Below are 25,090 nucleotides of genomic sequence, written 5' to 3'. Positions count from 1 at the left end.
GAAAGAAGATTTTAAGATTGAAAAAAAAGAAGACAAAAAAATAGCGGATGAAGAAAACGTTCGTCGTGATGCAACGAGACGACAAATCATTCTAATCTAAATCCGAGAGAAAGTACGTTACTTATATATATATAGAAAATAAGCAATAAGACAAAAAAAAATAAAAAAAAGTAATAGAAGAAAAGAGTAGAATGTTCGTAAAAGTCGTTCTTGACATTAAAAGCAACGAACAAGAGAATCCTTGGGAGAGTTATTGAAAAATCAAAAGATATTACAGTTCGGTAGAAGAAACGAAAGAAAAAAACGAAAAGGATAAAGAGAGAAAAAGAGATCGTGCCGAGAATGAATCTCGTCGTGGGAGAACGGAGATCTAAAAAAGGAGCCTAACGAGCGTCTCGAAGTGCCTCGACGAGGTGTTTCTTAATTTTCAAAAGAGAATATTCGTTCCTCCGAGGTCGCCTTTTGCACACGTTTCCCTTGCATTGCATTGCATGTATACGTATATGTATGATATATAATACTTATACACGTTCGTATACGTGTGTATATGAATATACTACTACGTAAATGTGTTCTTATATGTTTGCGAACGCATATACGTGTTACGTACGTGTATATATTTGTAAGTTTGTACATTTTGTGTGTTTGCGAGTGTATATATGTGTATCCAATGTATATTTGTGTGTTTATGAGAGAAAAAGAGGGAGGGAGGGAGGGAGAGAGTGAATGCGGATATATATATGTATATATATGTTTGTGTTTGTGTTTGTGAGAAGCAGCGTATGAGAGCCGATGTGAAATGCGAAGAGTGAAGAGAGAAGAGTAATGAGAAAGAAAAAGAGAGATAGAGATAGAGATAGAGATTCCAGGCTCTATTGGAACAGCGGAACCAATCCAATCTTCCTTTACGTTCCGCCAAGGCGAGTATCCTTCTCAACTTTATTTCCTCCTTACCCTCTTTTCGCAGTTTACACGGACGTGCCAGTTATTAACCGTCGTTTGTCCGTTTCTCTCCTTTTTCCCCCTTATTCTTTCTTTCTTTCTCTCTCTCTCTCGCTTTTTCTCATCTTTTTTCCTTTTTTTTTGTATTTTCTTTCCTCTCTTTCTTTTCCTTTACGAAACGATCACGGAAATACAAACTTTTTCTCTTTCACTAACTCAACAAGAATCCCTGTGATTTTTTAATAAAAGACCCTTACGTTATTCCAGAGATAATATAACGTTCTTTTAGAATTTATTAGAAATTACGACATTTCCTTTTTCTTTTTTCTTTTGTTATTATACTTATGGCAACGATTATTTTTCGGGTCAGTAATTTTAAACGATTAATTATATTGGCCAATTATATAATATTTTATTCACAAAATGTGATTTAATATTAATCATTTATTTGAGAAAATAATATTAAAAATAGTGAACAATTAAATAGAACGATTACAAAAAAAAAAAGGATACATAAACACAAACGTCGAGTTTATTCTTTGTGAATATTATTTTCTTCATTAATCGTATTCCATTTACATATATACATATATTATACATTATGCAAATCTTATTTTTTGTAATTTTACTTTCTCTCTCTCTCTCTCTCTCTCTTTCTCTCTCACGTACATATCTTTACTTTGTAAGAAAATTTGTTTCACCGCGGAGTAAAATGTAGTGAATTATTATAGGCGGTATTACTGGCACAAGGTACGGATCTATTCACGAACAGCTCACATTTACTACCTGCGTTGTACCTGCCTGCTTGCTTGCTTGCTTGCTTGCTTGCCTGGTTGCATGAGAAACTAACGACGCCCTGAATAATACGTTTACGACGACGTTAGTGCTACTATAGTCGTTGTAGTCATTCTGTACGTCAACTTCCCTTTCTTCTTTCTCTTTTTCTTTCTTTCTTTCTTTCTTTCTTCCTTCCTCTTTTAACAGGTGAAGCCCGTAACATACATGAGATTATTGTTACCCGAGACTCGAGTTAATCCGAAAGCTTTCAAAGCTCGTCGAAGTGTTCTATTTAAGCTCTCTATTAGATCTTTGTCTTATTTTACTATTTATATTACTACTATTATTATTATTATTACAAACAAATACCTTATTTTAAATCTCTCAAGCGAGATCAAGAAAATTCGATTAGAAAATATTTTGAGTACAAAGTTTTCTCTCATATTTTTTTCTCGATTATTAATTCATTATTATATTTCTATTTATAAATATATATATATTAATATTTATTTATTATATTGTTAATTATACAATTTTGTTCTATATAATCGCGGACTGTAAAGCGTTTAAAATTGCATTTTTATCGTTCACCGTTGTTGTTTTGTTTTGTTCGCGTTCGAAATCAAGCACCAATCGAAATATTTAACTGGGTGGTGGTCAATGTACAAACACGAATGCATATATATATATATGTGTGTACGCTTTAACGATACGAATTAAAACTCAACATCGATCGTTAATTCAATACAACAAGTTGCCATTTCTTTTCGTCTTTTACGAAATATACATAATCAATGAATATTTTTGTTCGCCAAACGAATAATCTTGTGTTTCTTCGATTTCTTTTCAATGACTTTTGTTTTTTTTTTATCTCTTTTTCCGTCGATAACATTTTATACTCAATTCTGTTGATTTTTCTCTACCAACCAACGTCATTATAAATCATATTTGTAAAACTCTTCTTTCTCGTCGATACACACACACACACACACACACGACGGTATCTTTGAAAACCCGAACACATTGATAAATATTTATTCGTACGTTATTCATTGCTTTATTTGGAAAACTTTACTTCACTTCGCTTGGAATAGTTGTCTCGATAGCCGGATCACAAATAGATTCACTAAAACCATTATCCAACATTTTGATACATTATCGATTTTATTCTACGATAGGAAAGCATGCTGCTCGTAAAGGTATGCAGTTTCAAGAAGTTTCGTCGACTTTTCATCGTCTTCCTATTTTCTCTCTCTCTCTCTCTCTCTTTTTCTCTCATGCTTCTGCTATTTTCCACGTTTTGCTATACGGGATGGCGCCATTAGGCTCTGCTAGTCGATCGATTTCACGGTACTAGGTAAAGAGAGGAAACGCGGGAAGGGTGAACGTTTTCTTGTAGTAGTAGTAATAGTAGTAGTAGTAGTAGTAGTAATAGTAGTAGTAGTAATGAGTGTTGGTATTGGTGATGGTGGTGATGGTTGTGCAAGTGAAGGATATAATAGTAGTAGTAGTAGTAGTAGTAGTATTGATGGTGGTAGTAGTGGCGGGAAGAAGACCTTACAGAACCCATTAATGGCGTTAGGACGAACCGAGCGCGAATATAATACGCAAGCTGTATTATAACGAATGGCCGTGCAGGCGGAATAATTCGCCTCGACGATCCGTGAACGCCCAGAGCGTGTACGGTTCTCTCATACTCGTGTAAATTTTGCATACGTATATACATACACAGCATACCTTTATTCATATATATGTATATGTATATACGTTTACTATCTTTCTCACTATACGTTATAACCTACTGATATCTTCGATTTTCCTTTCGATCCTATTTGCATATCGCAATGTTTTATCGCCAGTATATATGTGTTCTAAAGATATAGGCCATGTATGCATGAACTTCTTATAGTGTATTTTCTTTTTTATATTTCATCTTTTTACGAAAGTAGTTTAACTGTGAGTTAGATAATAAACTTTCAATACGCCGGGACTCTTTTATTATTGTTTATTATGGTTAGTATAGACAAAGAATATTATTTATTATTATTTATATTTATTATTATTATATATATATTTATATAATATAATTTATTATAATTTATTAAAATTATTTAATTATATATATTTATTATAATATAAAATATATTTATTATTATATATATATATATACACATTTTCTATTATATTTTTACTCGACGCGAAATATTATTTAGTCTACTTTTAAATACATTAATACGCCAAATTCGAATTAATTTCGTGGGAACAAAAAAAAAGAAAAGTTAAAATTAATAATATTTATTTAATAGATCGTCATAAAACAAATAATTTCTATCGCGATTCGTATTAATCTATTCGTTAACCGAATGATTATTTTTCTTTATATCGAATTAGAAAAATTAAATAAATAAAAAAGAAATCTTATATTAATTACTGCAACGATTCAAACCAAATAAAAATGTCTTCGTATGTATATAACAGCGCAGAGACCTTCGAAAGGTTAATAAAATATTTCTTTTTTTTTTTTAAATCTAAAGAATCAAACACCAATGAGAAATATCTTTCACGTTAAAAACCAACAGAGAAAAAAAGGATTAAAAAAGTGTCTGAAAGCGAAATTAATGAATTTGTTTGGACGATGTGCGAACAAACGATGTGCGCGGCTCGTTTACAAAATTATACATCGTCTTTTACGTCACACTAACATAACATAACACACGACGATAAAGACAATTTACTCGAAAACGATTATTCTTTATTCGTTATCACTTATCACTCGAGAAATACGAGATCGTCGCGTCGTCGTCGCTTGAGTTCGTCAGTGTTTGTTGTATGCGTTTGTTTGCGAGAGAAACATGGAGATAGAAGCTGAACTGTTTTAGAAAGAAGATCGTTTACTTATTCTCGGGAGAGTCCACTTGTGGATTATCTTCTTACCAACGACTATAGTTTTCCTTCTTTCTATCTCTCTCTCTCTTCGATATCATCGTTCTATTCTTGAAAAGAAAATTTTAGATCAACGAACCTCTTTATTCCCATCTCGGTTTTTCCGCGATGTTTCTTTCAATCGCGTGTTTTTTTCTTTTCTTCTTTCTCTCATCTCTAAACCTTCATTTCGGAGGGGAAAAAAAATGAAATTGTTTTTCTTTCGCTGTCGTTTAGAATTCTTCTCTCCCTCTCTCTCTCTCTCTTTCAGTTTTCATATTTTTTTTCCTCTTCTTTTTAACGAGAAACTCGAATTTGAGTTTGAGTTCAGCTAGATAATCAAGTTTCGTCATAATTAGACGTAAAGTTTTTAACTCGAGTAGAAACTCGGACGAAGATGTATGAAAAATTTAAAAGATAGAAGTGAATCGTTGTGGTTTGCAATCGGAACGTCATTCAAAAAGATAGAAAGATAGAAAAAGAAAGAGAGAGAGAGAGAGATCCTTCGAAAGATACTCAACCCCGTCGTTTCTTTTTCTTTAATTAAAAAGTTTCCACCCAGATGGAACTTTGGGTTTCTTGTTGATCAGCCATTAAGAGAAGTTTGTGGATAAAAGCGTGCTGCTGTGGCGTTACTTCAGAGTTCCTCGTGGACCGATTCGAGAACAAGATAGAGAAAGAGAGAGAGAGAGAGAGAGAGAGGGAGAAAAACGGAGTGGGGGAAAAAGATAGGAAAGAGGAAGAGCAAGAAAAAAGGGAGCAGTTAAAACATTTCTGATTCGTTGAGTATCGTATAAATACGTTAATTGCACCATAAAAGTTAACCGCGAGATTTCTCACTCGTAATCCTCCATTTTGAACCCTTCCCCTTCTTCTCCTCCTCCTCCTCCTTTTCATTCCTTCTCTCTTTCTCTTTTTCTCTTTCCTTGCATTTTTTTTTATACACCACTTCCTCTTTATAACTCTTTTTACGATAACGACTCTTTTACGATGTCATTGTACACCATTGTATTTTAAAGATTCCGTTGGTTTTACCCAAAATATTTATTAACTCGATTCGATTTATACGATCGTTCGGTTTTTATTATTGATTTTTTGTATATATAATATATATTTAATTTTTGGTTATTATTTATAAAGGGAATTTGATTGTGCCATTGTTGACATTTTAATATATTTTTTTAAATATCGATGGACAAATTATTCAAATCAAATTAAAGTAACATTTTAATCTTAACAATCTAATAGGAAAAGTTATAGATAAATTATTACGGTTTCGATAATGCGAATAATACGAACTTAAAGTATACATTCAGTTTGACCAATTCTTACGACATTCGTAGGCGTGAAACATTCCAAAGTAACGGAGAGGTGTTTGAATGAGTATATGTATAGTCATATACACACATACATACGTACGAACATACGTGCGTATTATAATATACGTATATGCATGTAGGTATATGCGAGAACGCGAATGACGTCACTCGGCCTCGTACTTAAAGTTCTATTCTCAACGCATCAACGGCCACGCATTCATGTAGCATTAATATGTTGGGGTCTCTCTCGCGCGTGGAAACACGTTTCTTTGTCATCTTTTTCGTGTCGTCACGGTTTATCGTTTCGACTCTCCGCGATAAAAGCACCAACTCTTTTCATGAGGTCGAGATTATCGGCTCATTAAATTCAAGCGGGTTTTAAAATGTATATCAACTGTTTTGTTAAATGATTAGATTTGTTAATCGAGTAGCTTTTTTTTAATTCCTTCTCTCTCTCTTTTTCTAAAACTAAATCGTAGAATTTATTAACCCTTTGCACTCGAGTGGCGCCGATACGGCGCCCGGCTGATTTCAAGTTTCATTAAATATCACAACAAAACTAATTACAGAGTGCAATATTTATCAAAGTTTCTTTTTTTCGACATATAAATGAATAAACTGATATTTTATTATTTAGTGACGCAACCCTGACGCATTTGTTCGTTCGAAGAACTCTCCCAAAAAATTCGAGCTTTAATTGTTTAACAAATCGAGAGGACCCGGGGGGATTCGAACCCAGGATCTTTCGCATACCGAAAGAACGCTCTACCACTTGAGCCACGAAGACCTGTTGATATTTTATTATTTCTATACGCTTGTTTGTTTATAAATGTTTTTAAAGTACCTGTAAAATGTCAACTTAATTTGGCCGAAATCGTCTCGAGTTGCTGATTCGCGCAAGAGAAAAAGGGCCTCGAGTGCAAACAAAGGGGTTAATACGAAATGAAATCAAACTTATCATTTTTCCATTATAAGCGTGATTTATTTTCAACGTATATCGTATACCTATCATCGTATCGCATTAGTTTGTGAAATCGGAAATAATCATCGATGATATAGATATCGGGGAATAGAGAGTGTTGTCATCTTTGATCAGCAGACAGGTAGGCCAATGCGATTTTAATTCGTGGTTATTTCTGGCATGGATTGGCTGCATCGTGGTCGCTACGTCAGCCATTTTGATATACGATCGCACCGAAAACGTATTTAACATTAATGCAATGTGTTCGGCCTATATATCGGTGGGAACCGTACGTTCGTTTCGCGAACGCGACATATAACGAAAGGAAGGGAAAGGTAGAGGGCGAGAGGGGGACGAAAGGGGGAAGAGGGAAAAGAGAGGAAGAGGAGGAGGAGGAGTATACCAAGTGGGAGAGTTAGAATGAATGAGTGAGAGAGAGAGAGAGAGAGAATGAACGAATAAATGTGGCCGTCGTGTTAATTCGACATTACACGTTATTAGCAGGACGTAAAATCGCTGACGGATCGTCACGCTTAATGGCCGTTGTGTTGCACTCGGTGCATGATGCATCCTATCGATGCATACCTTCGAAAGTGGTTAATTATGATTCATCGTTGGCTACTACGAAAGCCAACTCTCGACAGAGATCCCAACAATTAAAAAATACCTAAAAAAAAAAAGGAGAAAAAAAAGTAATGTAAAACCTCCTATCGTTTCGTCGATAAACGTTCGGTTTTTATTAAAATTAAAAATGAAAAATAAAAACAAAAACAACAAAAACAACAACAACGTAAAACGCGTGTTTCCGTTGCACGAGTCATCAGTTATTTATTTCCCACGTAAAAACAAAAAAAAAGAAAAAATAATTTATACAACGTTACTAACGGTTGTATACACAGATTTTGCGGTTTCGAGGGATTACTTTTCGGTTATGAATTTTGAATGTTTATTAAAAAGCATCGATTTGAAGCGTGTCCGACATCGATGCGATCGTGTCCCGAAATACGTGAAAAAGAAAAATAATAAAAAAAGAAAATAAAATAAAAATATAAATGAAACATTTTAAGATGCACGGTGGATATAGATTCTTTTTTTTCTTTTTCGTGTATAGTCGGGCAATTCACTTAATATTTGTCATTTTGAAACGAGACAACTCGTGTAAGAAGATGATTAAAAAAAAAAAGAACAAAATGTTTAAGATGTATCGGTCGAGATAAGAAAAAGGCAAACAAAATAGAATCGTGAATTTCGAATGGACGTGAATCGAAAGGTAGAAGGACATCGATGAAAATAGGATTTCGTATTCTTCTCTCTCTCTCTCTCTCTCTACATATATATATTTCTCATTCTATTTTTATTCTAGTATTACTCGAAAGTGATCCAACGACGATCGCATTCTATGCATACGTTCGTAGTCAGACCAATTAGTCAGGTAGCTAATACTATCGGTGAAGTCTCGTTTCGTTATCGTCGTTAAATTCACACAAAGTCTCCCCTTTCGTAGTTAAAAGAGCGATGTGTGTGGGGGTGGATGGACCAAGGTAAATGAGTTCAAACGAACGACGTGCGAGTAGTATTGAAGAGAAAGAGAATGAGAATGGAAATGAGAATGAAAGAGATAGAGAGGATGATATATATATATATATACGTAGTAACTTTCGTATTCAACGTCAAAGGCGACTACTATGGCGTACCAATTAGCGAGAAAAGTCGTTTCGACGATTAAACGATATCACGGTTAAACGTGGCTTATATCTACCCGAATTAAAAACTATCTACTTACTTGACTATGGATATGATTAATTAACGTTTTAACGTTGCCATTCTTTTTCATTTTTATTTTCTTGTCAATTTTTTTTACTTCTTCTACCCTTCTCTTTCTTTTTATATATATTTTTTTTTGTTATTTATTATATTTCTTTTACCGTAATCTATATCGGATTTATTTTTCGATTAGAATAATTATTATTTGATTTGTTTGATCTGTAAATGTAAAAAAAATGTTATTTGCAACATTTTTATTATATTTTATCTTTTTTTTTATAGTTTTTTTTTTATAGTTATTTTTATTTTATTTTTTTATAGTTTTGAATTCATCCGAAAATATTTTTGCCAAACTTTGCTCGTACAATTATCTGGCTATCAGAAAGAAATGATTTCTTTTTTTCTTTACAATAATTATTATTTGATTTGTTTGATCTGTAAATGTAAAAAAAAATGTTCCCAACATTTTGATTATATTTTATTAGATAAGAAATTATTCGACATAATTGTGGAACCTTTGTAAATCATTTTTTTGGTATAACGTGTCTGAGGATGGTTACGGCTCACTTTAAGTATCACCGTCAGAGTTTTGAATTAATCCGAAAATATTTTTGCGAAACTTTTTTCGTACAATTATCTGGCTATCAGAAAGAAATGATTTCTTTTTTTCCTTGCAATAATTATTATTTGATTTGTTTGATCTGTAAATGTAAAAAAAATGTTCGCAACATTTTGATTATATTTTATTAGATAACAAATTATTCGACATCATTGTGAAACCTTTGTAAATCATTTTTTTGGTATAACGTGTCTGAGGATTGTTACGGCCCACTTTAAGTATCACCGTCAGAATTTTGAATTAATCCGAAAATATTTTTGCCAAACTTTTTTCGTACAATTATCTGGCTGGCCATATCTCGGCCATAAACACTCTCAAACAATTTACACTAATAATATATAAAATTCACGTTAAATAACATTTGTAAAATATCTTAATAAATACACCGACGAAAAAAGAGAAATTTATTCCGAAACTTTACAAAATACTGATATATTATTCTATTCAATTATTCACGGGCTAGATTTTTATTCGATTTTTATTAAGAGAAAAGGAAATATATACGAAATGTACGAGAAATAAAAGAGGATAGAATAAATGTATTTTCAGAGGATTTTTAGAGAGAACACACATAGTCGACTTTCTTTTTCTTTCTCACCCGATTCGGATTTTTCTTCTTCGAATCGAGACCAAACGCATTCGAACGTATCGCATCGAGAAAAAGAAAAAGAAATAGGAGGATATTCTGTTTACGAACGCAAGGTGTACGAATAAGTTGAGACATTAAATCACTGAATTGCTTTTACAGACTTCGTTTTCGAATCCACACGCGACTCTGTTACGAGTAATGGCTCGTAGATTGAGTTCTCTGTTGATGGCGGCCGGTCGGTTCGCTTCAGAAACAGTTCCGAGGTTAACCACTGCAGATCGAACTAGACTTATATTCTCTTTTCTTCTTTCACTGAACTTTTATTGCTTTAAAAAAAGAAACAAAAATAAATATAAACTTAAAATAACAAAGATATTTCTTATTTAATTATCGCAATTTTGTTCCAAACAATCGATTGGATTATCGTGCGATTATTTCACTTCGCTTTATAGGAATTCCAATAATCTTGGATAGTTAAAATCATTTTTAAAAATAGCATAGGATAATTCTTTTGCTTTCTGCTCGAATTGGGAAATCGACGACGGATATATGCCAGCAGGGGAGGGAGGAAGGTGGCATAATTTAATCGTTAAATTAATCGATGCCTCCTCGGTCGAGTGCACTCTTTGACAAATTGGTGCTTTGGCCCGTTTGTGTCCGGGTAACACACGGCGTACGATATTCGAACGCGGGCATAGCAATTTTCCTAGTAGAAACAAGCCTGTGCGATGTTGTTCAAAGCTCGTTCGTCAAAAATGACATGTCATTGTCGTCGTCGTTTCGTCAAATGCTGAATCGTACGAGGAAAAATTCAATTTACACATTTCGAATTCGAGAATATCATCCATTGTATACAAAAACTGAGTGTTTCTTTAAGTTTCCTTTAAGTATAATTATCAGTATTAATATTTGGGATTAAAATAAAAACGTATCCATTGTATAAATGTAGAATTTTCGTTAAAAAATAATTTCTAAATTTTGTTTTTACGTTAAAAGATTAATCCAATAATTATTTGTATTGTAATAATATTATTTTATTTTTTTTTTTATTTATTTGCTTTACCGACAAATTAACACGCAATAATATTTATTGATTTGTATATACTAATGAATGACTTACTCGACGGTACATTAAAAAAACGTAGAAGAAAACTATTAAGTTACTTAATAATTATTACCTCTAATAAAACACGTTTTCTTTTCTTGATTTATTCTTCTCAGGAATAAGAAGAAAAAATTCAAATCTTCTTCGTTGTTTTATGTATTTATGTAACTTGGACTGTAGTAAAATTGACTCGTTGAACGATCCTAACCCCAGGCATAAGGTATCCTTTGAACAACCGGAGAGCAATTAAGCAGATTTTTCCTACTTCAATCCCTCTCTAAGGATATCTCTTTCTTTTTTTTTCCTTTTTTATTTATTCCTTTTTTTCTTTTCTTTCCATTCTTTCATTCGTTCTATCTTTCTCTCTTATTCTCGTGTTCCTCTTATACCACGGCAATGTGATTTATTCTGCCAATTATCGAATCGTTTCTCTTTCTACGAGATTTCATGGGCACTTTGTCGTACCGTTTTCTATGGTCTTTCTGTGGAAAAAGGTCACTGAAAGGACACGAAAACCGAGAAAAGAAGTCGAGGAAAACTACGAAAAGAATCGTTTTAACAAAGTGATCTTTTGTGTATGTGTATGTGTGTGTGTGTGTGTGTTTGAATTTTATATTTAAAAATAATATAATAATATTTCATTTAAAATTACTTTTTAATAATAACACAATCAAATTTGGAAGAACAATTTTAAATCAACGTTATTCTATATAAACAAATTGTTTGTAAATTAATTATATATAAAAAAAGAAAAAATTAATACATTTTATACATTTTTTTTATTTATTTAATAATATTTTATTGACCCTAGAGCCTAGGCTCCCTAAAGGCCATTAATTACAGTAAAGTACAATATAATGTATAGATAAAACAAAACAAAAATTAAAATTATGTAATTATTATTAAACTTATCATTATATCATATATATTTTTTGTTATTTATAAAAATTAATTCAATATATATATATATACATCGATAAATCGTGAAGAACTTTACGTGCAACCTAATATCAAATAACACGTGTCCGAGTGTACATAAAAAAAGATCGATCATACTAAAACGTCGATAAGATCAGACATAGAGGGTGGTAATTTTCAGCCCTGAGATATCAGTCCCTTATTCGATAATAGAAGATAGGGGGAACAATGAAGAGTCATCAATTATTACCCTCTTAAAGATTCAATGAAGCCATTAAAAAGGATGAATGCCCGTCTCTAGCGTCTTGTATTTATTTAGCTTTTCTTTTTTTTTTCTTTTTTTTTCGTTTATTCTTATCCTTTTCTACTTTCTTTTTCTCTTCTTTCTTTCTTTCGTGTTTCTACTTTTATCCGGATCTCTCTTATTCGTTTTTTTTTTTTTTTTTATTTTGAGAATGGTGGCCCAATTAAAAAGCACCATCGTTCGCGAGTATCTCGAACCCGTTAAGAAAGGAGATTTTTCCTTTTCTCAAGGAGAAATCCTTCCTTCTTCCTTTCCGTTTTAACGACAATTGTGGTTTATCTACTACAGACCCACCCCCCTCAGCCCCTTCGCCCGCATTCTCTCTTCTCTTTCCACCAAAGACAACGTATAGTAGTACAGTTAAAGCGTATTTTCTCTCTCTCTCTCTCTCTCTCTCACTCACTCAGTCCTCTTCAGACGATAAATTTAATAACAGTTTTCCCATCGTCCCACTCATTTCTATCCCTCCTTAAATCTACATAATGAGGCTAGAATTTGCATAGGTTGTTTAATTACGTCCTATTAAGGTTGAATATCGGAAAATATACCCTAAACGCGTCGTTATTTTATTGTCTCGTTAACGAACAACCCAACTGTCCGTTGTTTTTCTTCTTTTCTTTTTTTTTTCTTTATCGATTTCTTTCTCGCAGGTATCTATTCGATTTTCGTTCTTTTTCTTTTTTTTGTGTGTTTTTCTTCATATTTTACGTTAAAGGGGCATAAATAATATAATCGAAAAGTTCGGTTTGCGGACGTGTTTTATGTATTTTTTGTTTTGTGTCAGGTTATTTCTATCATTCCACGTTTATTTCTCATAAAAAGGGGACTTTTCTCTACTTTCTCGCAGTTCCATTTTTCGTCACCTTTAGCAAGCAAGAAACAGAGGTGAAGCGTGTCTCAACATAAATAATTTATCTGGAAAGCGAATGTGGTGCTAGTGATGGTGATGGTGGTGGTGGTGGTGGTGGGTTGGTGATGGTGGTGGTAGCGATAGTGGCAAGAGTGTGCGTTCCATTAAATATGAAATCCAATATAAACTTTTCCTACGAACGACGAGAGCGTCAGCCAGCCCTTCCTCCTTCCTTTCTTCCTTCCTATATACGCGTGTATGTGTATTTGTGTATGTGTGTGTGTATGTACGTATCTACCACACCATAGACGCCGACCCTTAAAAAGCATTCGCGGTCGAGCTCGCGTTTTACACGGAACATGGGGAACAAAAAAATAAACGGAAGAAGCAGAGAAAAAATAAAACAACAAATAAAATCGGATAATATCGTTGGACGTAGTACCGTGTTATCGAGAATAAGATGATAAGAAAAAACTGATAATCGGGAAATTAAAGAGAGGTATTAGCTCCGTTACGTCACGAACTCTGTCGTCTTCCATTTTTTTTTGGTTTTTTTTAACGAATTTATTTCTCATCGATTTATTCCCAATTATAATGTCGCAATATATTTTATGTATATACTGATCAGAAACTGATCATTTGATACGTTAGATTATACTTTCTCAAATTATTGCACGTTATTGTTTTTTCTTTTTTCTCCTTGGTGATACAATTTTAACACAAAATATTTCAATAAATATACAGAAAAATGTATTTTAATATTTTAACGAGTATCACATTTACGAATATATAATTGAATAATATTAATTTAAATTGTTTAAAGCTTTGTTTATAAATACTACTTCATTTTTCATGTATCGAATTTTAATCGGTAAAAATATTTTTGGATTTTTATTTATTAAGTAGAAAATTGAATGAATTTGAGTATCCCTGCGCTAGACGATATCAAACATTGTTACCTGTAATCTACTTAAATTATTTGAAACTAATTTAAAATAATTATTTTTACCCGTTGAAATTTCATTATCGTTGATTTAAAAACAAAAATAAAAGGAATAACAAACAATTTTTATTTCGTTTGCACTCATTTCTCTCTCTCTCTCTTTCTCTCATATCTCGAGCATTGTTCAAGTATACTCGAGCATAATTCGAAAGCTAAACTCACTCTACTATTTCTTTCTCTTTTTCAAGAACTCAGTTTAATTGGCCCCGCTGAAAGAACTCGTTTCGTTGAATCGTCTTAAAACGCTCGATTAAGTCATTTAGCTAGATTTCTTTTTTTGTTGTTCGAATTGTCGAGTATAAATATTAATCGAAGCATTAAGAAAAAGATAATAAAGGTTCTTCGTTTAACGAGAAAGAAAAAAAATCAAAGAAAGAAATTAAAATTAAAAACAAAAAAAAACTGGTGTGTGTACTTATGTACGCACGTAAGAAGTTATACTTCTTTGGCGTATCGAAACGAATATAACCTCAAAAATAACTTCAAAAAAATATTAGATTGGAAGTATGAGAACATAAGCAACTAATTATTATTATTTATTTATTTAACAAAAAAAAAGAAAGGAAACATATTTTCAATCGGTCTACACTAAATATAAGGGAGATATATCGAAATATTTTATGCGTCAACTGTCATGGCGCGGTTACAGCATTAGTTCTCGCTTCGATCATTTAAGTAAAGCAGCGCTGCGTACGATTAAGTATTTGGATGGGGGTGACCCGCTTGAGAAGAAAAGAAGACAACTTCATGCCGTATACTTGAAATCGCTTTGCCGCGCGTCGTAAATACTGACAAACTTCATGGTGTCATTTTTCCAGACGCTCGGAACAAAATCACTCTCCATTACATTTTCCCAAACGCGCCAAAAGAAGTATAACTTCAATAAAATAAAATAAAATAAAATAAAATAAATAAGGAAGGTAAGAAGGTAAGAAAACATAAAAAATAATTCGTCAAGGGTTTTTTTTCCATATTCGGTCGATCAAATCCCTCGAGTTCTACGACTATGTGTTCTAGTAGCACACGATCGCGAGGGTGGTGGTAGGCGCGTGCTTTTGCGCGTTCGTGATTCCCTTTTCTGTGTGTACACGAATAGGGTGGAAGGCGAAATAGGGTGAGGAAGGGAACATATCGACGTTTAATCAGATACACCGTTCGCATACTGATGCAACACCGGCGCTCTAGTGCAAACACCCAACGGACACATCCTTCTTTCCTTCTTTCTATCTTTTCTCTACTTTTTTTTCCCGTCTTTTTCTTTTTCTTTTATCTTTTTTTTTTTTGTTTTTGGGTTACTTTATTTCCCTTTTTATTTTCCACCCTTTTACAAAATGCAACACTATTCGTCCTATCTATCACCTATGTCGTATATCGAAATTAGTTTTATATATACGAGAACATTTCTTTTACGAGTCCAATTAAAATCTGCAACTCGCGTGTAATTATACAAAAAAAAAGAGAAGAAAAAAAAAAGAGAATATTTTTGAAACCCGTATTAACATTCGTAAGCATATAATAATAATAAGGAAACTTCCTGTTATTACAGGTAAATAAATTTGGAGATTTTAAAGTGCACCTTTTGGTGTTGTCGTTCGAAACATTTCTATCCGCCAATAATAACAAAACCATCGATCGATATTTCTAATTAAAATTAATATTAAATAACAATTTAATTTTGCAAACTTAAAATGAAATTCGCGTCTCGATATATGGGTTTAATATTTAGTTTTGAGATTTATAAAGTTTTTTATCTATTAAAAACTACGATGCTGTAAATGGGGTTTAAAATAAAATGATTTTTCAATAGATTGTGTAATATATATAAATATAATAAATCATAAAATGTAATATATATATATAATATATGTATATATATAATATAATTTATAATCATAAATGTAACATATAATATATACATAAAAAATAATATAATATAATATATTTTATTTTTTATAAATATAATAAATCATAAAATGAATGAATTTTTCTATTTGGCCCAATTGTTATATAAATTCATAAATAATAAGTATTCGTTAATTAGGATTATAAATAATGTAATTATCATCTGGTATTATTTACAGAATGCAGAAACAAAATCGGAAAGGCTTGGAGGTGGAGGTTGCGCTGATGCGTCCCATAAGCACGGCTGGCTAATAGCCCGCAGCCCATCCCCGACACCCTGCAGCCACACCAGGTACCACTCTTTTGCTTGTAGACCCTTTCTTCTCTTACCTTTCATATATATTTTTTTTTATTTTTCTTTTTTTTTTTTTACTTCACTTTTTTTATCCTTTTTTAAAATACTCTTTCGTACTCAACCCGTATAATCGTTCCTGCATTTTCGCTTTACCGTTAGACGACATGCTTCGCGGATACGCGAGACTACCTTACACCTGTCCGCTTATGCGAAAATAGGTACACGATTATTCATATTATTATTATTATTATAATACTTTTGTCGTATAATAATATCGTTACTCGGTTAACTATAATCTCCCATATATCCATTTTTTGCCACTTATTTATTCATTTTTATGAAGTCTTGTAATAATAATATTATTATCTTCTATGTTACATACAAAAAAAAGGTTCGAAGTATCGGTTAGAAATATTTATCTAAAACAACCGATGCGATTTTATTTTCTTTCCTGTTTCTAAACAGGAACTCGTATTTTTTAAACTCTCGTCCGAGAAAATATTGGATATAACGGAGACTTTAACGAAAATATTCAAAGTTTAGAAACGGTTAAGAATCGATGATCATTGGTAAAACTTGTTCTTCGTTCAATTTTTCTGATAAAAAAAAAAAACTGGTGTGTGTACTTATGTACGCACGTAAGAAGTTATACTTCTTTGCCGTACCAAAACGAACATAACCTCAAAAATAACTTCAAAAAAAACTTCAAAAGAAAACTTCAAAGAAAAAAATAACTTAAAAAAAAAAATAATAATAATTATATATATATATATATAATATATAAGAAAGAATAAAAATCAGTCTACAGTTAATATAAGAGAGATATATCGAATAACTTCACGCGTCAACAGCCATGGTGCGGTTACAGCATTAGTTCTCGCTTCGATCACTTAAGTAAAACAGCGCTGCGTACGATTAGTAATTGGATGGGTGACCCGCTTGAGAAAAAAGGGGGGAAGAAGAAAAGAAGACAACTTCATGCCGTATACTTGAAATCGTTTTCCCGCGCGTCGTAAATACCGACAAACTTCACGGTGTCGTTTTTCCAGACGCTCGGAACAAAATCACTCCCCATTACATTTTCCCAAACGCGCCAAAAGAAGTATAACTTCAAAAAAAAGAAAAGTTCGATCTTCTCGAACGTTTTGAAATGCAGATGCGCTGCGACGTAATTATTTAAATACTGCTTCACCCTTATATAATTCGAAAACGTTCGTTCTTATTATGTATATTGAGATAGAGTCAGTAATATGTGAACACATACACACACAAACATATATCGAAGAGAAAGAATAAATAGTAGAATCACACGTGAGTTTCTATACGTTTACACGTTTCTAAACGCGGGTAGTAACGAGCGTTTCCGTCTTCTCACTTTGCAAATAATTCCGGTCGTTGCTTTTAATGGCGCACGGACTCGGGCCGCATATGCATGCATGCATGTAAATATGTATGCGTGTATATACATACATACATACATACATACATACGTGCATGCATGCGTAGGTACGTACGTACGTACGCACGGATATACAGTTGCTCGCAGAAGTATTATAATATTCTAGTTAAAAAAAAAAAAAGACAAGAAAATGATTCGAGAAATATTTCAAAATTTACACAAGTCCCGGGTAGAAGTTGGACTGAGGTGAATTAAAAGAAAGCAAGAAAAAAAAAAAATGTTTATGACTCTTCCTCTTTCACGATCTTATAATGTTCGCCTAATTAATTTACTTAAGCCCATTCTACGAGCAGCTAGCTTGTGATCGTAGATAATAATTTATACCCGAGATATAATTAACGAGAACTTTGTCATATTTCTTTTTATCTTTTTATTTGATTTACTACTCTCTAAGTCTCATTTTTACTCGGTAACGAAACAAAGAAAGGAAGAGTTACTTTATATTATCTTAAGTAAGATTAAATCGTGAACGTATAATTCGTATTGTTTATTACTTTTGCGACCGGTTACATGGCGGCAATGAATCTTTTTTTTTTTTTCTTCTTTCTTTTTCTTCTTTCGTAAAGAAAATTTTTAACAGCAAACAAATGATTATTAGGAGCATGCTATAATTTTCTTTTTTTTTTTAGATTCTCTCACGCAGATTCGTTAAAAATTATTGGAATATTATGCGGTTGTAAACTTTTGTAAATTATCCTACGATACTCGGATTGAAATTTTCATTTTATTTGAATTTAATTGCGCGGAAATTAAAAAATGATCTTTCGGTTTTTTCTTTTTTTTTCTTTTTACTTGCATTTCAGAATTTAAATGATCGTATTTATACTTTTGCAAGGAACTGTATCTAATGCAACCGTTCTCGGTTGCAGCTGCGTTAATAAGAAGAGTCCGCGACTCGGTTGGACGTTTCTGATTAAAGTGAATTGATTGCATCGACGACACCCTGGATTTATGGGCTCTACTCGAGTATCAAGGTTTCGCGAGCATACTAAGCGAAGGAAATGATGCTATATTCTCCTCCCCACTCCTGCCCCCTGCCCCCTGCCCCCTGCATCCTCCTTTTACCTTTACCATGTTGTTTACGTTAAAATCAATGTCTCTTGTTTCCGATCATCAATCACATATCTATTTAACAGTATCGTTATCTATGTGTGTGTGTGTGTGTGTACGTTAATTAGTATGTATAAGATGCTCATAAGTAAATGCCTACAATGTGGAGTCATAGCAGTATTATTCGTATTCCCCTTTCCACTGTATATTTGAAATAATTAATATTTGATTGTAACGCGAAGCTTCGATATTTCGTTTACACGCAGAAACTTTATTTTATAATTTTATAATGAAAAAAAAATTGAAAATTGAGATATAAATTTAGTTGTGACAAAAGACTTTATTGTTATAGAAATATAATTTTATTTAAAGAATAAAAAAGATTGATCTCTCGCAGAGTGTATTTGTACCTACGTAAGATTTAATAACAGTGCAATTACTATTTCTTGTAAACAATACTTGATTATTCTTTCTTTTGTATCTTGTAATATTTTTTTAAAACGATTGAATATATCCAGTGAGGCCAATTTTCTTATCAATTATGTACAATTTTTTATTTTTCATAGAATAAAATACTCTTTTATAAAATAAATATAAAAATCAATTTATAAATTGAATAATTATAAAATAATTATGTTTCTGTGTATAAGAATTTGGAAATGTTGTATTAGAAGAAAATATTTGATTAATTTAAATTAACAGTAAGAATACGAATACTTCTAAGGAAACTACATTATACAAATCTTTCGATAAACTTTCTAATTAGTGTTTTACATATTTTCATTTATCAGACTGAAAGTTCATAAATACAGAAAATAGAAACGGAAAGAAGAAGAAGAAGAAAAAAAAGAAAAAGAATAGGACGTTCGGTAGAAAGTAATACGAGACTTAGCTTAGTGAATTTCGTGTACGAGTTACTCTCTTAACAGTAATAGTCTGAGCGTCGATTTACAGTAATACCGCACGCACCTAATTAGCAATTCCAATAAGATAGTCTGCCTCTACCTTCGCTAACCGGTTTTATTTAACGTGGTAAGAATCATGTCTCACGATTTCGTCTTTTATGTGCGCGTGCGTATAAACACGCGAACTTGAACAAGGATTATTGATAGTATTTTGTACTTGTATTTTGTACTGTATATATATACATATACATATATACTTATATATAGATGAGTATACATGAACAGATACGTGTTTATACGTATTTGTGTATATATATACATACTTGGATGCATATACATGCACAGATATGATGTTTATGTGTATATATATACTTCTCAGTATGGTATATAAGGATAGATGTATATGTAATACATAAGAGAGATCCTGTAGTTGTAGACGGGGACCGATCTCTAGCAGAGCCACCAACTATGGATTTAATAGGAATGCATTAAATTGACAGTGGGCTTTGGATCTCGATTATGTCATTAGGTCGCGAGCGATCTGTCTAATGGTAATCGTGAGAACACAAATATCGGAATAATCGTAGGATTACTATTACAGTCGGATTATACAACGGACCCGTGCCGCATTTATCGCTCGATAAAGCGACCTATCGATAATTTATCAACCTGCACGATTGTTCTGCGTTTGCGGCTTTGATTCGATAACTGAACTATACGTATCATTATTATTATTATTATTATTATTATTATTATTATTATTATTATTATCATCGTGACATGACAATTTCTAAAGAAGAAGTGAGAATTCTTCGATAAATAATTATTAACTTACTTGTATTAAAACGGTTGCGGTGAAAGGGACGTTCTCTTGAACATTTTATTTTTGTTTTACGATCTAACGTTTGATTATTTATATATTTCGATGTTAATAATTATTTTGTTATCTTTCGATAAAATGTCATTTGCAGTAATGCATTTAAATATCACGATATAATTAATTTACGTGAATTATGATTTTGTATTTTAAAAATATAATATTATACACAATTAATGAATATTAAAAATATTAACGTGGATTGTCGCGTGACTGAAATCAAGTAATGAGCTTATAATTACATTCGAATAATTAAAATCAAATTAAAATTCGTAAACACAATTTTGAAAAGAGAACATGGATAAACGTGGGCGAAATTAGCAAAGGGGGCAAAGAATAAAGAAAATACGAACAAAAAGAAATTGTTAACGGGAAGGGAGGGAAGGGAGAAGAGGGGAGAAGAGGTGGTTTGAAGAAAAGTGCAAGTTTGTCATCCCACGCACGCACAACTTTCTTTCCAAAGCGTGTTATGTGTGCTTTTTGAGGACGGAATGGCATAGACCTGTCCCTTTTTCTATCTCTCTCTCTCTTTTTCTCACACCTTCTCACTTTTTTGTTCTCATCTTTTCCCAGTTTGCACCCTCCGGTCTTGAAAACGTTGTGCCAAGGGTGTCGGCCGAGAGCACGGCCTTCCTTGCCGTTGAAACACCCCGTGAAAAGCGTCGCGGTGTAAACGCGTTATTCCTGTTAGCATCTCGACTACCACCACCACCACCACCCTCTTCGTTCTTTTTTCTTTTTTTTCTTTTTTCACTCTAAAACACGTGAAAATGTGTTTCTCTTTTCCCCTCTTTCTTTTTTTTTTTTTTTGGTCTCTTCGAGATGAATTTTTTCCGACACGTGTCACGTTCTGTTTCTAAAAAAAAAAAGGATATTTGATTTTATCCAATCGATGTATCTTTCGATGTATCGAATTGTCTCCGTTCGTGTAAATACAACACCTTTATGATGTAACTTGTTTACTCACGAAATTTACTCTTTCTTATCCTTTTTCTTGCTTTAAAAAAAGAAAAAGAATGATTTAATGCAGAAAATGTGGTAAAGGACAGAGCAAAGAAAAAAACAGGAGAGAGTGAGAGAGAGAGAGAGAGGGAGAGGGAGATTTTATTTTTCTACCACACGATTAGCAACAGTCACAAGGAATTACATATGTAGTATTCTACTGTAGAGTGAAAGTTTAGTAGGATTTTCTTTCCGTATAAGTAAAATCGTATGATTCTTTCTCTCTTGTTCTCTCTCTCTCACTTTGAATTTCGAGAAGCAAGGACGATGTTACGTTTCCAGTCAACAGATTAAGTAAATCGCCTTGCGCGACGATTAACGATGCTCTTTACACGATCTTTCAGCGAACTTGGTTTCTCTTCCGTCAGTGTTATATTTAAAAGGCTAACGACCGTAGAAATCCCTCGGTAGAATTAAATTCCATAATTCAAAGGATTTAACATGATCCACTTTCGCGTTCTCCAATCCCCCTTCTTTACATTTAGACGCGCCCCCGTAGTAGAGAGAGAAACTGCGGAGAAGATGAACACCTAAAGAACGTGAGAATGAAAGAGAGAATGAGAGAATGAGAGAAAGAGAGAGATAGAGAATGGCAGAAAGAATGAAAGAAAGAGAGAGAAGAAAGATTTCTCTTGCTTCGTATCAAGTCGATTTATCTCGTATGCAAAACGCGGTTTTCCCTTTAACCTTCCAATTTGCATACGTCTATTAGTCGTATGTCCTCGAAAGATGAATCGAGTGTCGAATAAATCAGTTCATATTTTCACACTTTATACCCATTCCCCTATTTCTTCCTGTTTCCTCCTCTCTTTTTATTTCTTTCTCGCTAGCTCGATTATTCTCGTTATCATCTGATTTCCATATTACATGAACAATACTCTGTAATATACAGTAAAACCTCTTTTTGTGCGGTCCTTTTTTATACGATTTTATTTTTGTGCGATTTGTGTTTTGTGCGATTTTATTTTTGTGCGATTTGTTTTGTGCGATTTATTTTTATGCGGTATCTAAATCTCAGCAGCGTTGCTACCAGTTTTATGTTTTCTTTCAATGTCATATACATGTGTGGACGAACTCTGATTACATGGTCTCCTTGACGACGATGTATCCGGACTTCGCGACGCTGTTCATCTGATTTAAACAATCTCCTAACAATTATTTAATTTGATTGAAAGCATTTTCACATCTATATTTCGCAAATAATTGATGTATTTTCTAAGTGCGACTTTTTTTATGCGGTCCCTGTCCGCCGCACAAAAAGAGGTTTTACTGTATATAGCAAATGAGGGGTTGAGAATCAAAGTGGATTATATCACATTTTCTCTCATTTTCTCTTCAAAATACTCTGTCAGTATTTGATAATAATAAGACTGATACATTTTTTGAAAATGTGACTCTTATCGAACCTACAAAGGCATAAAAATGTAAGAAGAAATCCAGTTTAGAAAAGTGGTCTAAAACAAATTGACAAAAGTTTGTAGAATTTTGTTCTTAAAATCACAGTTGGTGGTGGTGGTTGAACGTTTATTAAATATATTATATAATAATATAATAATTAAATAATAAATGTCACGTATTTTTTGTTCTTCCTCCTTTGTTTTATTATCGATAAAAGCAACATATTATGTTTTAAAAGCGAAACACACTTTCGATACAACCGAGAGTTGTTCCTCCTGTATTTTGAAAAACAAGTACTGACGAAACACGAATACATTTCTTTGAGAAATTTTAGGAAAAGAAACTCTCGATTTGAAAGATGGGAGTCGTTCGTTCATTCGTTCATTTCGTTCATTTGTTCGTTTCGTTCGTTCGTTCGTTTTCTCGTCGAGAAAAATAATGTTTTTCGTTGGTCTACCGCGAAGATAAAAGTTCCTCGTTCATTCGCTCGAATGCAATAAGTGCTGTTGACTGGCTTGCTACATTTGTGGTTGCACTTTTAAAGAACTACTAGAACATTATCCATTCTATTTTTACGTTCACGACCACGTCAACTATCTTTTTTTCTTCTTCTCGTATTCTTCATCTTTCTCTTTCTTTCTTTATCTATCTATCTATCTATCTATCTATCTATCTATCTATTTCTTTCTTTAATTCTTTTTTTTCTTCCTTTTTTACCTCTTCGCTGAATTACAAATACGATTTCAATTTATTCGATATCGTACCTTTTATGGTAATGCAATTACGTGTATTACCTGTAAAGAGACGAATTAAAATTGTAAGAGATAAGTGTCGAACGATCGATCGAAACGGTAAAAGGAATCCGGGACTGTGACAAGCGTGACTGTTAAAGTATAAAGAAAAGTAAACGTAGAAACTTAAATTAAAAAGGGAAAAGAAGAAGAAAAAAAAGAAGAAGAAGAAGAATAGTAAAAGAAATGCGTGCTATTGCATACTTATAAACGTTTAAATAAAAATTCCTTCAGACACTTGTCGAACTATTTACTTCATTTCGTTTGCAGAAATGAAACAAAATATCTACTTGTAATGTAAATTCAAGTAACAATTATCTATATCAAATGTAAAAAGACGAATAAAAGTTGCAAGATAATTAGATAAAAAAAGAAAATCATCGATTGGAAATAAGAAAAATGAAAATCCGAGGACGTTGACGACAAATGCGGGGTTGGATGAAGTAAAGGGAAAAGAAGTGGGGGGAAAAAAATTAAAAAAAAAGAAAAAAAAGAACAACAAAAAGAGAAAGAAAATGTTGCTCACGTAAAAGCGTTTACACAAAATCCCTTAGACATTTTTCGAACCGTGTTCTTCTCGTCGTCGTAGGTTTGTTTGCACGAATGAAATAAAATACACCGTTTTAGTTTCTTTTTTTTTTTTCTTTCTTTCCGATCCATGAGCGTCGACTTATTGCCAGAAGTTTCCGACAAAATTTCGCGAATACCTACCAATACCATCACACGTAAAGAGGAGACGGACATCGAAACGAAAGCTGGCTGGGGTTGACTACCCTTCTCTCCTAGGGGAAAATCGTGGGAGAAGAGTTAGTGGGTGGTGGCGGGGGGGATAAAGGGGGGAACAGCGGCACGTTACTTCGATAGCAGGAAAAGAAAAGACTTGGCGGCTTTTCAAGCATGTACTTCCTTCCTTCCTTCCCCCTCCCCCTCCCCCACCTCCTCCCCGCCCCTTTTTTTTCTTCGATCTCTTTCTCTCTTTCTCGTTTTTCTTTCTTTACGAAGCTTAAACGATAGAACGAGTTGCTGTTTTGCTGCAGGAGACAAGAGAGAGAGTACGTGTACGATGAGTTTTGGATTCGTGGCACGAAAACAAGAAAGGACTTTCCTGTCCTTCCGACGTGTCGAGAAAGATACTCGAACTTCGAGAAGAAACACTTCTTCTGCAAATTTTCTTCTATCCAACTTACAACGATCATTCCTCGATCGTTTATGCGATTCTCACGTATAATTGATTATTTTATTTATCTCTTTCAATTTTGTTTCTTCCAAGTCCGAGTTTGTAGGTGGATAAATTGGAATTAAATGTAGGCTTGTGTGTGTGAAATGCGTTACATGAAA

General features: G+C 32.9%; 1 protein-coding gene across 6 annotated transcripts in view; it reads left to right on the top strand.

The window, feature by feature from the left end:
• The window catches only part of LOC122521251 (mucin-5AC), a 280,846-nt gene that overhangs the window by 203,637 nt on the left and 52,119 nt on the right, over positions 1–25,090 (top strand). For all 6 annotated transcript variants that reach the window (XM_043641813.1, XM_043641812.1, XM_043641808.1 and 3 more), the window contains one exon: positions 16,155–16,267. The gene's annotated coding sequence lies outside the window, so the exon portion shown is untranslated. The remainder of the gene's footprint in view (positions 1–16,154; positions 16,268–25,090) is intronic.

The sequence above is a fragment of the Polistes fuscatus genome, unplaced genomic scaffold (genome assembly GCF_010416935.1).
Source record: "Polistes fuscatus isolate 324 unplaced genomic scaffold, CU_Pfus_HIC Scaffold4, whole genome shotgun sequence".
NCBI classification, from domain to species: Eukaryota; Metazoa; Arthropoda; class Insecta; order Hymenoptera; family Vespidae; genus Polistes; species Polistes fuscatus.
The sequence above is the reverse complement of the archived record's forward strand: the minus strand, read 5'-3'. Positions and strand labels throughout refer to the sequence as shown.